The sequence below is a fragment of the Macaca fascicularis genome, chromosome 1 (assembly GCF_037993035.2).
Source record: "Macaca fascicularis isolate 582-1 chromosome 1, T2T-MFA8v1.1".
In the NCBI taxonomy this organism is placed as follows: Eukaryota; Metazoa; Chordata; class Mammalia; order Primates; family Cercopithecidae; genus Macaca; species Macaca fascicularis.
The window spans coordinates 78145117-78158480 of NC_088375.1; the positions used below are offsets into that span (position 1 = coordinate 78145117).

Below are 13364 nucleotides of genomic sequence, written 5' to 3' on the forward strand. Positions count from 1 at the left end.
AATCCCAGTATAAATTTGGTTTTGTTTTGTTTTGGAACTTAAATTAATTCTAAAGCTCAATGGGAAGAAAAATGTATAAGAATAACCCTAAGACTTTTTTTGAAAGAAGAGTAGTGATATGGCTTGTGTCCCCACCCAAATCTCATCTTGAATTGTAGTTCCCATAATCCCCACATGCCATGGGAGAGACCCAGTGGGAGGTAATTGAATCATGGGGGTTACCTCCATGCTGTTCTCATCATAGTGAGTTCTCATGAGATCTGATGGTTTTGTAAGGGGCTTCCCCCCACTTTGCTCTCACTCATTCTCCTTCCTGATGCCATGTGAAGAAGCATGTTTGCTTCCCCTTCTGCCATGATTGTAATTTCCTGAGGTCTCCCCAGCCATGCTGAACTGAGTCAATAAAACTTCTTTCCTTTATAAATTATCCAGTCTCAGATATGTCCTGATGGCAGCATGAGATCAAACTAATACAGTAAATTGGTACTGGAAGTGGGTGCTGCCATAAGAATACCTGAAAATGTGGAAGCAACTTTGGAACTGGTTAACAGGCAATGGTTAGAACAGTTTAGAGGGCTCAGAAGAAAACAGGAAAATGTATGAAAGTTTGGAACTTTCTAGAGACTTGGGGGGCTCAGAAGACAGGAAGATGTGGGAAAGTTTGGAACTCCCTAGAGACTTGTTGAATGGCGTTTACCAAAATGGTGACAGTGATATGGACAATGAAGTCCAAGCTGGGGTGTTCTCAGAAGAAGATGACAAACTTCTTGGGAACTGGAGAAAAGGTCACTCTTGTTATACTTTAGCAAGAAGAATGGCAGCATTTTGCCCCTGCCCTAGAGGTCAGTGGAATTTTGAACTTGAGAAAGACATTTTGGAATGGGAACTTATGTTTAAAAGGGAAGCAGAGCATAAAAGTTTGAAAAATTTGTAGCCTGACAATACAATAGAAAAGAAAAACCCATTTCCTGAGGAGAAATTCAAGCAGACTACAGAAATTTGCATAAGTAATGAGGATCCAAATGTTAATCACCAAGACAATGGGGAAAATGTCACCAGGGCATGTCAGAGATCTTCATGGTAGCCTCTCCCATCACAGGCCCAGAGGCCTAGGAGGAAATAATGGTTTTGTGGGTCCAGGGCCTTGCTGTTTTGTGCAGTCTTGAGACTTGATGCTCTGTGTCCCAGCCATGGCTAAAAGGGGCCAACATATAGCTCAGGCCATTGCTTCAGATGGTGCAAACCCCAAGTCTCGGTGGCTTACACGTGATGTTGGGCCTGTGGGTGCATAGAAATCAAGAACTGAAGTTAAGGAACCTCTGCCTAGATTTCTGAGGATGTATGGAGATGCCCGGATGTCCAAGCAGAAGTTTGTGGCAGGGGCAGAACCCTATGGAGAACCTCTGCTAGGGCAGTGTGGAAGGGAAATGTGGGGTGCGAGCCCCCACAAAGAGTCCCCACTAGGGTACTGTGGAGCTGTGAGAAGAGGGTCATCGTTCTCCAGACCCCAGAATAGTACATCCACCGACAGCTTGCACCATGAGCCTGGAAAAGCCACAGACAGTCAACACCAGCCATGAAGGAAGCCTGGAGGAAGGTTGTGCCCTGCAAAGCCATAGGGGCAGAGCTGCTCAAGGCTGTGGGAGCCCACCTCTTGCATCAGTATGACCTGGATGTGAGACATGGAGTCAAAGGAGATCATTTTGGAACTTTAAGATTTAATGACTGCCCCATTGCATTTTGGACTTACCTGGGGCCTGTAGCCCCTTTGTTGTGGTCAATTTCTCCCATTTGTAAAAGGTGTATTTACCCCTTGCCTGTACTCACATTGTACATAGGAAGTGACTAACTTGCTTTTGATTCTACAGGCTCATAGGTGGAAGGGACTTGCCTTGTCTGAGATAATACTTTGGACTTGAACATTTGAGTTAATGCTAAAATAAGTTAAGACTTTGGGGGACTGTTGGAAGGACATGATTGTATTTTGAAATGTGAGGACATGAGATTTGGGAGGAGACAGGTAAAATGATTTGGTTTGTCCATGTCCCCACCCAAATCTCATCTTGAATTGTAGTTTCCACAATCCCCATGTGTTGTGGGAGGGATCTGGTGGGAGGTAACTGAATCATGGGGGTGGCTACCTTCATGCTGTTCTCATGATAGTGAGTTCTCACAGGAACTGATGGTTTTATAAGGGGCTCTCCCCCAACTTTGCTCTCACTCATTCTCCTTCTTGCCACTATGTGAAGAAGAATGTGTTTGCTTTCCCTTCCTCCATGACTGTTCTTCCTGAGGCCTCCCCAGCCATGCCGAACTGTGAGTCAATTAAACCTCTTTCCTTTATAAACTACCAGTCTCAGGTTATGTCCTTATAGCAGTGTAAGAATGGAGTAATACAAGTACTTTGGCAGAAACTGTCTCTACTACGCATTAAAATGGACAGGAATTGACAAATAAATCAGTGAAACAGAAGAGAAGTCAAAAAAGCAGGCAAGTATTTCTGACTAGTTAACAGGGTAAAAATAGCATCTCGAATTAGTAGGAAGTTGATGAATTAGTTAATTGTGTTAAAACAATTGCATATATATTTGCAATAAAATAAGGATACAGTTCCACCTCAGATTTCACACTTAAACACACATGCACATAAATGTGTTATTTAGATTAAAGATATTTAGATTTAGATTAAAATCTAGTAGAATGTTTTACAAGGTTCAGATTGGAAAGATCTTTCAAAGGAGAATATGAAACAGAAGCTAAAAAGGCAAAGGTTAAGAGATATGATTATATAAATATTTGCAAAATATACACAGGATATGATAAACTTTCATAAAACAATAGAAAAAGTTTAAAGATACAATTAAAAAGTCAGCAAAAGCTGTGAACAGTTAATTTACAAAGCAAGTTCTACTTGACTGATACACATTGAAAATGCTCAGCTTTTCTCAACTTTAAGAAGTATGAATTAAAGCCATGATATACCATTTTTCATTTATGAGAAGATCAAAAGTCAAAGACACTGATCATATTATGATAACAAGTGTATGTGTAGATAGGCACTGATTATCATAGATAGGACTGAACCTGAAAGCCAATTTTTAGAGTAATTTGGCAATTGTGACCCACATGTATAAGGATGCTTAGTGGAGCACTGTTCTTACAGCAAAAATATCAGAAATAACCTTAAAAATGTTCACCGATCAGGCAATTATTAAATAGAGCCTAGTGGAGTCTTCAGTGGAACATTATGTAACCATTAAAAACATGCTATAGGCTGGGCGCAGTGGCTCACGCCTGTAATTCCAGCACTTTGGGATGTCGAGGTGGGCGGATCATGAGGTCAGGAGATCGAGAACATCATGACTAACACAGTGAAACCCCACCTGTACTAAAAATACAAAAAATTAGCCAGGCGTGGTGGTGGGCGCCTGTAGTCCCAGCTACTCGGGAGGCTGAGGCAGGAGAATGGTGTGAAACCAGGAGGCGGAGCTTGCAGTGAGCTGAGATCGCGCCACTGCACTCCAGCCTGGGCGACAGGGCAAGACTCCGTCTCAAAAAAAAAAAAAAAAAAAAAAACCTGCTATAGACCGGGTACGGCGGCTCATGCCTGTAATCCCAGCGTGGAAAGCTGAGGTGGTGGGATTGCTTGAGCCCACAAGTTTGAGACCAGCCTAGGTAACACAGTGAGACCCCCATCTCTACAAAGAAACAGAAAAAATAGCTGGGCATGGTGGCACATGTCTGTAGTCCCAGTTACTGGGGAGGCTGAGGCAGCAGCAGGATCAATTGAGCCCAGATGGTGGAGGCAGTAGTGAGCCATGATGGCACAACCTGGGTGATAGGCTGAGACCCTCTCTCAAAAGAAGAAAAAAAAAAAGAGAGAAAATGAAGAAAAAAACATGCTAGAGCTATATATACCTGAAAACTATAAATGACTCGGAAAGATATAGATATTATATAATATATAATTAAACTCCAAAGGTTGCAGATATGCATTTTATAAAAATGATCATAACATAAAATTACAAATAAATAAAATTCCCAATTAGCTTGTGTGTATGTGTTGATTGAGCACAGAAAGTCTGAAAGAAGTCTCAGACCCAAAATGCCCGATTAGAAGCAGCTGTGGTCTACCGCAATTCTGGAGAGGAATGAAAAAGGGCAAGTGAATTCAGAACCTTCAACTGAGATACCCAGGTTCTTGCATTGGGACTGACTGGACGAACAGCTTGACCCAACGAGAACGAAGAAAAGCGTGAGGGAGTGGAAGGGGTGACGGCCCACCCGGAAGTGGCAGGGAGCCAAAGAAACCGTCACCTCCAGCCAAAAGCAGCAGTGAGTAATTGTGCTACCCCGCCTGGGAAACCACACTTCTCCCATGGATCTCTGCATGGATCTTTCCACGGATCAGGAGATCCTCTCATGAGGCCACGCCACCAGGGCCTTGGGTCTGATACACAGAGCTGTGTAGAGTCTGGGCAGAGCAGTCACTCAGGCACACACAGACAACCGTGAGTTTTACATACTACAGCTGGGATCCCTGGCAAGGTGGGAAATCTGTCTGTATATATCCCTAGGAAGGGGGCTGATTCCAGGGAGCCAAGAAGCATCGTTTTGTGGGCCCCGCTTCCACAGCACCTCACAAGTTAAGACCCACTAGCTTGGAATCCCAACCAGCCAATGGTGGCAGATTAGAATACACCTGAGATGGGTCCAAGTTCCCAGAGGCGGAGGGGAGGCTACCGTCTGTGGTTCAGTACATTCAGGCACTCCAGCCTGCTGGCTATGGAGAATAAACAGTTTGTGAGGAAGGGTCCCCAACAATGCAGAACAGCTGCCTGGTCATACTGTGACCAGACTGCCTCTTTGGGTGGGACCCTGATCCCATTCCTCCTCACTGGGTGGGACCTCCCAACAGGGGTCTCCAGCCACCTCCCACAGGTACATGCAGGCCAGCAACAGGTCAGTACTCCACCAGAATGCAGCTTCCAGAGGAAGGAGCTGGCTGCCATCTTTGCTGTTTTGTGGCCTTCACTGGTGATACCTCCAGTACAGCAGAAACTGAGGCAGCTGGGGTCTGGAGCAGATTCCCAGTAAACCGCAGCAGCCCTATGGTGGAGTGGCTAGACTCTTAAAAGAAAAACAAACAAACAACAACAACAACAACATGAACAAAAAAGACCCCACAAAAACCTCATTCAGAGGTCAGCAACCTCAAAGACTGAAGATAGATAACTCATAAAGATGAGAAAGAATCAATACAAAAGCACTGAAAACTCGAAAAGTCAGAGTTCTTCTTCTCCAGATGACTGCAACACCCCTCCAGCAAGGGCACAGATCCGGGTTGAGGCTGAGATGGCTGAATTGACAGAAGTCAGCTTCAGAAGGTGGATAATAACAAACTTTGCTGAGCTAAAGGAGCATGTTGTAACCCAATGCAAAGAAGCTAAGAATCATGATCAAACAATACAGGAGCTGATAGCCAGAACAGCCAATTTAGAGAGGAAGATAACTGACCTGATGGAGCTGAAAAATACAACATGAGAACATCACAATGCAATCATAAGTATCAACAGCAGAACAGACCAAGCGGAGGAAAGAATCTCACAGCTTCAAGACTATCTTTCTGAAATAAGACAGTCAGACAAGAATAGAGGGAAAGAAAATAAAAAGGAATGAACAAAACCTCTGGAAAATATAGGATCACGTAAAGAGACCAAATCTACGACTGATTGGGGTACCTGAAAGAGATAGAGAGAATAGAACCAAGTTAGAAAACACAGTTCAGGATATCATCCAGGAGAACTTCCCCAATCTAGCAAGACAGGCCAACATTCAAACTCCGGAAATGCAGAGAGCCTCAGTAAGAGCCTCAGTAAGATACTCCACAAGAAGATCAACCTCAAGACCCATAATCATCAGATTCTCCAAGGTCAAAATGAAAGAAAAAATGTTAAGGACAGCCAGAGAGAAAGGCCAGGTCATTTACAAAGGGAAGTCCATTAGACTAACAGCAAATCTCTCAACTGGGGGCCAACATTCAACATTCTTAAAGAAAAGAATTTCCAGGCCAGAATTTCATATCTGGCTAAGCTTAATAAGTGAAGGAGAAATAAGATCCTTTTCAGATAGGTAAATGCTGAAGAAATTCATCACCACCAGGCCTGCCTTGCAAGAGCTCCTGAAGGAAGTACTAAATATGAAAATAAGAAGCCATTACTGACCACTACAAAAACACACTGAAGTACACAGACCAGTAACACTATGAAGCAACCATATAAACAAGTCTGCAAAATAAGCAGCTAGCATCGTGATGACAGGATCAAATTCACACATAACAATACTAACCTTAAATGTAAATGGACTAAATCCCCCCAATTAAAAGACATAGAATGGCAAACTAGATAAAGAGCCAAAACCTTCAAGAGACCCACCTCATATGCAAAGACACATAGGCTCAAAAAAAAGGATGCAGGAAAATTTACCAAGCAAATGGAAAACAGAAAAAAGCAGGGGTTGCAATCCTAGTTTTTCACAAAACAGACTTTATGCCAACCAAGATAAAAAAAGACAAAGAAGGGCATTACATAATGGTAAAGGGTTCAATTCAAAAAGAAGAGTTAACTATCTTAAATATATATGCACCCAATACAGGAGCATTGAGATTCACAAAGCAAGTGCTTAGAGACCTACAAAGAAACTTAGACTCCCACACAATAATAGTGGGAGACTTTAACACCAATTGACAACATTAGATCATGGAGACAGAAAATTAACAAAGATATTCAGGACCTGAACTCAGCTCTAAAACAAGTGGACCTGATAGATACCTACAGAAATCTCCACCCAAATTCAACAGAATATACATTCTTCTCACCACCACATGACACTTACTTTAAAACTGATCACATAACCGTAAGTAAAACACTCCTCAGCAAATGCAAAAGAACTGAAATAACAGTCTCTCAGACCACAGAACAATCAAATTAGAATTCAAGATTAAGAAATTCACTCAAAAGGCTGGGCGTGGTGGCTCATGCCTGTAATCCCAACATTTTGGGAAGCCAAGGTGGGCGGATCACGAGGTCAGGAGATCAAGACCATCCTGTCTAACATGGTGAAACCCTGTCTCTACTAAAAATACAAAAAATTAGCCAGGCGTGGTGGCACCTGCCTGTAGTCCCAGCTACTTGGGAGGCTGGGGCAGAATTGCTTGAACCCAGGAGGCGGAGGTTGCAGTGAGCCGAGATTGCAGCACTACACTCCAGCCTGCGTGAAAGAGCAAGAGTCCATCTAAAAAAAAAAAGAAAAAAGAAAAAAGAAAAGAAAAAGAAAGAAATCCACTCAAAACCACACACCCAGATGGAAACTGAGCAACCTGCTCCTGAATGACTTTTAGGTAAACAATGAAATTAAGGCAGAAATCAAAAAGATATTTGAATCTAATGAGAACAAAGAGACAATGTACCAGAATCTCTGAGATGCAGCTAAAGAGTGTTAAGAGGGAAACTTACAGCACTAAATGCTCACCTCAAAAAGCTAGAAGAATATTAAGTTAACAACCTAACATCTCAACTAAAAAGAACTAGAGAACCAAAAATACATAAACCCCAAAGCTTGCAGAAGACAAGAAATAACCAAGATCAGAGCTGAACTGAAGGAGATAGAGGCACAAAAAGCCATTCAAAAAAAATCAATGCGTTCAGGAGCTGGTTTTTTGAAAAAATTAATAAAACAGATAGAACTCTAGCTAGACTAATAAAGAAGAAAAGAAAGAAGAATCAAATAAACACAATATGAAATAAGGGGAATATCACCACCGACCCCATAGAAATACAACCAACCATCAGAGAATACTATAAACACCTCTGTGTTTATAAGCACAGAGAAATAAGGTAGACAATCTAGAAAAAATGGATAAATTGCTAGACACATACATCCTCCCAAGACTCAACCAGGAAGAAACTGAATCTCTGAACAGACCAATAATGAGTTCTGAAATTGTAATAAATACCCTACCAACCAAAAAAAAAAAAAAAAAAAAAAAAGCCCAGGACAAGATGGATTCACAGTGGAATTCTTCCAGAGGTACAAAGAAGAGCTGGTACCATTTCTACTGAAACTATTCCAAAAAACTGAAAAGGAGGGACTCCTCCCTCATTCTGTGAGACTAGCATTATCCTGATACCAAAACCTGGCAGAGATACAGCAAAAAAAGAAAACTTCAGGCCAATGTTCCTGATGAACATCAATGCAAAAATCCTCAATAAAATACTGGCAAATAGAATCCAGCATCACATCAAAATGCTTATCTACCATAATCAAGGTGGCTTCATCCCCAGGATGCAAGGTTGGTTCAACATATTCAAATCAATAAATGTGATTCATCACATAAACAGAACTAAAGAAAAAAACCACAAGAATATCTCAATAGATGCAGAAAAGGCCTTTGATAAAATTCAACATCCCTTCATGTTAAAAACTCTCAAAAAACTAGGTATTGAAGGAACATACCTCAGAATAATAAGAGCCTGGTATGACAAACCCACAGCCAATATCATACTGAATGGGCAAAAGCTGGAAGCATTTCCCTTGAAAACCAGCACAAGACAAGGATGCCCTCTCTCACCACTCTTATTCAACATAGTATTGGAAGTTCTGGCTAGGGCAATCAGGCAAGATAAAAAAATAAAGGTTCTCAAATAGGAAGAGAGGGAGTCAAATTATCTCTGTCTGTAGAGGATATGATCCTATATCTAGAAAACCCCATCATCTCAGCCCAAAAGCTTCTTAAGCTAATAAGCAACTTCAGCAAAGTCTCAGGATACAAACTCAATGTGCAAAAATCACAAGCATTACTATACACCAACGACAGACAGGCACAGAGCCAAATTATGAATGAACTCCCATTCATGACTGCTACAAAAAGAATAAAATACCTAGGAACACAGCTAACAAGGGAAGTGAAGGACCTCTTTAAGGAGAACTACAAACTATTGCTCAAAATTAGAGAGGACACAAATAAATGGGAAGACATTCCATGCTCATGGATAGGAAGAATCAATATTGTGAAAATGGTCATACTGCCCAAAGTAATTTACAGATTCAATGCTATTCCCATTAAACTACCATTGACATTCTTCACAGAATTAGAAAAAAAAAAAAAAAAACTATTTTAAAATTCACATGAAACCAAAAAAGAGCCTGCATTGCCAAGACAATCCTAAGCAAAAAGAACAAAGCTGGAGGCATCATGCTACCTGACTTCAAACTATACTACAAGGCTACAGTAACCAAAACAGCATGGTACCGGTATAAGAACAGATACATACACCAATGGAACAGAACAGAGAACTCAGAAATAAGGCCCTTACCTACAATCCTGTGATCTTCGACAAATTTGACAAAAACAAGTAATGGGGGAAGGACTCCCTATTTAATAAATGGTGGTGGGAGTACTGGCTAGTCATATGCAGAAAATTGAAACTGGACCCCTTCCTTACAACATATACAAAATTTAACTCAAGATGGATTAAATACTTCAAGGTAAAACCCAAAACTTAGAAGAAAATCTAGCAATACCATTCAGGACATAGGCATAGGCAAAGATTTCATGATGAAAATGCCAAAAGCAATTACAACAAAAGCAAAAATTGACAAATGGGATCTAATTAAACTAAAGAGCTTCTGCACAGCAAAAGAAACTATCATCAGAGTGAACTGATAACATACAGGAGAAAATTTTTTCTATCTATCCATCTGACAAAAGTCTAATATCCAGAGTCTACAAGGAACTTAAACAAATTTACAAAAAAAAAAAAAAAAAAAAAAAAAACAAGCAACGACATTATAAACTGGGCAAAGGACATGAACAGGCACTTCTCAAAAGAAGACATACATGCGGCCAAAAAACATATTGAAAAAAAGCTCAATATCACTAATCATTGCAGAAATGCAAATCAAAACCACATTGAGATATCATCTTGTGCCAGTTAGAATGACTACTGTTAAAAAGTCAAAAAACAACAGATGCTTGCGAGGTTGCAGAGAAAAAGGAATGCTTTTATACTGTTGGTGGGAGTGTAAATTAGTTCAACCATTTGGGAAGACAGTGTGGTGATTCCTCAAAGACATAGAGGCAGAAATACCTTTTGGTCCAGCAATCCCATTACTGGATATACACCCAAAGGAATATAAATAATTCTTTTATAAAGATACATGCCCACATATGTTGACTGCAGCACATTCACAATAGTAAAGACATAGAATCAACTTAAATGCCCATCAATGATAGACTGGATAAAGAAAAATGTGGTACATATACACCCTGGAATACTATGCATCCACAAAAAGGAACAAGATTATGTCCTTTGCAGGGACATGGATGGAGTTGGAGGTCATTATCCTCAGCAAACTAATGCGGGAACAGAAAAACAGACACCACATGTTCTCACTTATAAGTAGGAGCTGAATGATGAGAACACACGGACACATGGGGGAGAACAAAGAACAAAACACACTGGGGCCTGTTGGAATGGAGTGGGGAGAGAGAACATTAGGAAGAATAGCTAACGGATGCTAGGATTAATACCTGGGTGATGGGGTGATCTGTGCCGCAAACCACCATGGCACACAGTTACATATATAACAAACCTGCCTATCCTTCACATGCATCCCTGAACTTAAAAGTTGAAGAAGAAAGTCTCACTAAGGCAATACTTCCAAGAGAGCTTTCTGTAATAATGGAAGTATTCTATATCTGTGCTGCTCAATATGGTAGCCACTAGTAACATGTGGCTTGAGCACTTCAAATGTAGCCACTGTGACTGAGGGACTGAATTTTTTAAAATTTAATTACTATTGATTTAAACGTAAATGTAAATAGCCATATGTGGCCAGTGGCTACCATGTTAGATAGCACAGTACTGAGGTTTTAACATCTGAAAGGTAGAGTATAAGTAGTCAGGTGGTGGCTTTTATGTCTGATTTCACAGACCTTAAAAAAAGTAGGGGGCAATGTGATAATAAGTAATGTCTACTCTCTTGACCTGATGAGATTCTGTCTTCTGGGGAACTTATATGTGAGACTTAGACTCACTTTGTACAAAGAAAAGCAATCTATGTTCAAGGGACCATTTCTGCTCTCCTTTTTAAAGGCAAGATATGGTCACAGCAGATACTTAGGAGTTTCAAGAATTCTCTATGAGGAAGGTTTAACAACTTACTCACTCTTCATTTAAGGTCTCAATAGTCCCAAATTGTATTAAGCATAGTACTCATTCAAAACTACTTGTCATACTTCCAGGATTGTCACTGCGTATACTCTAAAATAACCTCTTAGGAAAACCATGCTAAGGAAAAGATAATCTCCTCCTTTGGAATACTGCAATAGCCTCCTAACTGGTCACTCTACTTCCACTTTACCCATCACTCCCATCCATTCTTCTCTTTGCTGACAAAGAAATGTCTCTAAAATATTTGTCTGGCTATCCTATTTCTCAGCTCAAATTCTAATAGTCTCAAACTCCATTGCCATTGCTATTACCTTAGTTCTGCCTTTATGGGCTCTAACTTGGACTTCTACAACTATCTATCTAATGGTCACCTGCCTCTAGCTTTGAACTGCCCAATCTATTCTCTTCACAGCTACCAAATATATCTGTTTAAAACTCAAATCTTAAAATACTTTTGCTATACTTTTACTTAAAACCATCAATGGCTACCCTCTGCCCATAGCAGAGATTCTTAGTATGCTGTAAATGGGTTACAGGTGAGCCAAGATATTGATCATTTTAGCAGTAAAAGCAGTCACGTAGGGCCTGGAGCTATTGGAACTATGTCACTTTCCATCATAAGCAGCTTTGTCACATTTTAAAATAATCTATTATCAATCTAATTGACTGACATTTTGTATTTTGGTTAAAAAACACACACACACACACACACACATAGGCCAGATGCAGTGGCTCACGCCTGTAGTCCCAGCACTTTGGGAGGCCAAGGCAGGCAGATCACAAGGTCAGGAGATCGAGACCATCCTGGCTAAAATGGTGAAACCCCGTCTCTACTAAAAGTACAAAAAAAAACAAAAAAAATTGGCCAGGCGTGGTGGCAGGCACCTGTAGTCCCAGCTACACGGGAGGCTGAGGGAGGAGAATGCCGTGGACCCAGGAGGTAGAGCTTGCAGTGAGCCGAGATCACGCCACTGCACTCCAGCCTCGGTGACAGAGCAAGACTCCGTCTCAAGAAAAAAAAAAAAAATGTATCATCTTAACCATTTTTTTTTTTTATGAGCAAGTATGGTTTATTATGGACAAATGGTAGAAAAATGTTACTAATATCTATAGCTAAGTTCCTTAAGTCATATAGAGAGACTGTTATTAAGTTTGCTTTATTTTTCTATTGAATCAAGCACTAGCTACCAGTTGCAGTTAGTTTTATTGTGCCTTCCAAATGCACAGTTAGCTTTGCTTTATCAATAACCAAATAATAAACTAGGTCCCAATGGTCATGTCCACATCTAGATTGTTCAGGTGATCAGGAACTCTTTTATTTGTGTGCTTTAGCTTTTAGTTCTTGGTTGTATCTCCAAATACGAAAAAGCTGAGAGGCTCCTGCTGTCCCCACAAAGAAATTAACAGCAAACAGACTCCAATTTTCTGGAATAATTACAAGTGAGTACCTTGACCAAATAAACCCTGTAGCCATCAAAACAGCAGATTGAGCTGTGCTAAGTTTTTCTGCAGGTCTGGCCATATCAGCCAATCCAGCACACACCAACCCCCATTTCATAATTGGAGCCCAGAAAAAAACTGTTCTGGGACCTGCTGGATGGTTGTACAACGGCCTCAATTTCTCGGGCAGCATCAGCTCCACTTTATCGAGGAGCCGGTGGTAGGTGGCCCGCAGGCCTCGGGCACCGACGGCCGACATCGCCGCCGAGAGATCGTGAGCAGCCGGGTGGGAGCGTGGCTCTGTTCTCGTCCCTGGCTGACAACGAAGGGGAGCTAGTCACTTTTCCTTGCCACGACGCCTGGCGTCCGTCTCTCGCCTGGAGAGCCCTTCCCGCGGTTCTCGCTGCCCGGCTGTGAACCAAAAAGCTGCCGCCCGCACCCCGCGAAGGTTGAGGGGGCGGAGGCTGCCAACGGCCCGCCCCTGGTCCGCCTCCGCCCCGGCAGGCATCTTAACCATTTTAAGTGGACAGTTCAGTAGTGTTAAGTGTACTCACAATGTTGTAAAAAAATAATAAATAAATAAATAAATAAATAAATAAATAAATAAATAAAAGATCTCCAGAACTTCATCTTGCAAATCTGAAACTCTGTATCATGAAACAATTCCCGTTCTCCCTTCCCTCAGCCTCT

The 13364-nt window shown here is 41.2% G+C and overlaps 1 protein-coding gene and 1 pseudogene across 2 annotated transcripts in view; both read right to left on the reverse strand.

The window, feature by feature from the left end:
* RAB3GAP2 (RAB3 GTPase activating non-catalytic protein subunit 2) overlaps window positions 1-13364 on the reverse strand; it is a 123803-nt gene that overhangs the window by 100286 nt on the left and 10153 nt on the right. The gene's annotated exons all lie outside the window — the stretch shown is intronic.
* LOC135970165 (mitochondrial pyruvate carrier 2 pseudogene) lies at window positions 12420-13090 on the reverse strand (annotated as a pseudogene).